General features: G+C 35.5%; 1 non-coding gene across 1 annotated transcript; it reads left to right on the top strand.

Moving 5' to 3' along the window:
* The first annotated feature begins 1,922 nt into the window (after positions 1 to 1,922).
* Positions 1,923 to 2,029, top strand: LOC126102806 (U6 spliceosomal RNA). Its single transcript, XR_007523072.1, has one exon. It is a non-coding gene; the product is annotated as a U6 spliceosomal RNA (small nuclear RNA).
* The last annotated feature ends 410 nt before the right edge of the window (positions 2,030 to 2,439 follow it).

Below are 2,439 nucleotides of genomic sequence, written 5' to 3'. Positions count from 1 at the left end.
ATTAGTAATGTTTCTCGTTTATTGATAAATGCCTCAAAGTTCCCATTTGGAGAGCAACAAATACACATGACAACTGTATTTACACCACTGATTTCTACAAGTGTTGCTTCAAAGTCTATTTCTGTACTGAGGCACTTAAAACTATCAATAGCTTTCAATTTCAACCCACTTTTACATAAAATAACAGTATCTCCACTTTTGTGTTTTCTTCTATAGATGTTATTTGCAAGTGTGTAGCCTGGTATTGTAAATGATCTGCCTTTAACCAGTTTTCCGAGAAACACAGAACATCGACAAAATGCAGTTTAGTGTTTAGCAAAACCTCAATGTCTGAAACCTTGTTTGTGACTTACTGGACATTTCGGTGGTGTATGGAGAGATATTTGTCATTGACATTTATTTGTCTATGGGATTTTAAATTGACGTCCAAATTTCCTAAGGGCATTATTATTACATCACTTACCTCAATTTTGTTTGGAGGGATTTTGTCCATAAAAAATCATCGGTGCAGATTTTTGGAATCTTCTTTTGTCTCCCTGACTTCCGAATGCTTTCTGCTTCTAGGATGTTCACCCATGTGACTGCCTCTTTAGTGGTGCAATTGCTGGCTACTTGCACCCTACATGCTGAACTACAAGTGAGGTAGACACTGTTCAATCAGCAGAGAAATATTCTTCAATAATGTACAACGGTTGCTCTTCTAGAACCCAAAATCCATCATGACACAAGATCAAAAATCTCAGTACCGTTGATTGGCCAGTCTACTCCACAACAAAGGTGTTAAATCTATGGGAATAAAATTGTACAATCATCTTCCAACACTAATAAAGAACACCACAGAGTTAAAGGATTTTAGAACAAATCTAAGTTCACTCGCAATAAAGCACTGGCATTACAGCATACAGAAATTCTTAGAATCTGACCTAGCATAATAAGCAATAGTGTGTCTGAACACATGAGGCATAAGTACAAGTAAGTTTCTCTCCTCTCGGATAAATACCCATTATTTGAAGAAATGTACCTTTTAATTTTTTTAAAAATATCTGTTAACTGTGTATTTTTTTAACAATTTAGTGTATATTTTCTCATAGATTTATACCCACCCTGTGAAGCAATGTACAGTCTTAAAGAGGGTAGTGATCTCCCAATTCTCGAGTGGCTCAAAATATATGAATATTTGAACATTGGAGTTTAATGAGAATCACTCGTGAATGCATGTGTTTGTGTGTACATGTACCTGTGTAAGTGTAAAACCGAACGTTAACTATCGTAACCGGTTGCGTGTTGGAAAACATGCAGAACTGCTAACAGATATTCTGTTCTAAAAACTTGTTTTTAGGCTGCTAATATTGACGCCGATTACATGTAGATTCTTTAAGAATGATGAATAAATAACAACAACAAGTTTAAAAAATATATTGTTTAACAGAAGAGAAATTACTGAGGGCACTAGCCTACAAATTAATTCTTTTAAAATAGCCGTAGCAGTTTCGGTGGTAACTTGACACTGTGAGATGAATGAAGTGTTGAATTACCGTTTAGCTAACAACAGTTCTATTAACATCCAAATTTCGATTCGAAGCACATGTTTATCGTCACGTATTCTTCCCAAATTGCGGACAGTACGACACAAAGTAGTGTGAGTGACGCAGTAACTACGAGATGGCGTGGTAGGCGCAGTGTCTCCGAGTATAGGGGCACATGGTGACAAAACTTTGTTAATTATTTCTCTACACATTCCAGTAATGTGACGAAATTCCAGTAAATACATAGAACATAGTATGTCTCTTCAAACGTTACTCTTTTTAGACCACTATCTTACTTTTAAGAGAAATGCCGATACGTAATACTCCACTACTTTTAGAACATACTTTTACTGGAAGCATGTAAGTATATATACTAAAAGTCAACTTCACGTTTACGTACTTGCTTCGGCAGTACATATACTAAAATTGGAACGATACAGAGAAGATTAGCATGGCCCCTGCGCAAGGATGACACGCAAAATCGTGAAGCGTTCCACATTTTTTGACAATAACATACAGGGAAACTACATATCGCTTGCTAGTTTGATATTTTTTTTTTTTTTTTTCCTCCGAACTGAAGCGGATTTACATCAATTTTAGAGTAAAACTCCTGACAGCATTTTTCCTATGTACGAGGATGAACTTACAAATCTCGAAGTCTCTGCATATTTTTCATATTTTTTCCTAATATTTAATTCCAATCAAAATGTGAGCAGCATAGTGATCTTGATTTCTCATCCCGCTTGGTTTCACTTCTTTTTAATTTCTATGTCATTCTTAATTCTTCCGCGAGCTGTGGTGGTAATAAGGGGCTTTTTTTAAATTTACATTTCTCCTGTTTCTGAAGGAATTTAAAAAAGTGTTAAAATCTGCTTACCAAACGCTGTAAAAGATAATGTTCTGCTACGAGAGA

Source organism: Schistocerca cancellata, chromosome 9, assembly GCF_023864275.1.
Source record: "Schistocerca cancellata isolate TAMUIC-IGC-003103 chromosome 9, iqSchCanc2.1, whole genome shotgun sequence".
Classification (NCBI taxonomy): domain Eukaryota; kingdom Metazoa; phylum Arthropoda; class Insecta; order Orthoptera; family Acrididae; genus Schistocerca; species Schistocerca cancellata.
Note: the sequence above shows the minus strand (reverse complement) of the source record. Positions and strands in the feature narration are given on the sequence as shown.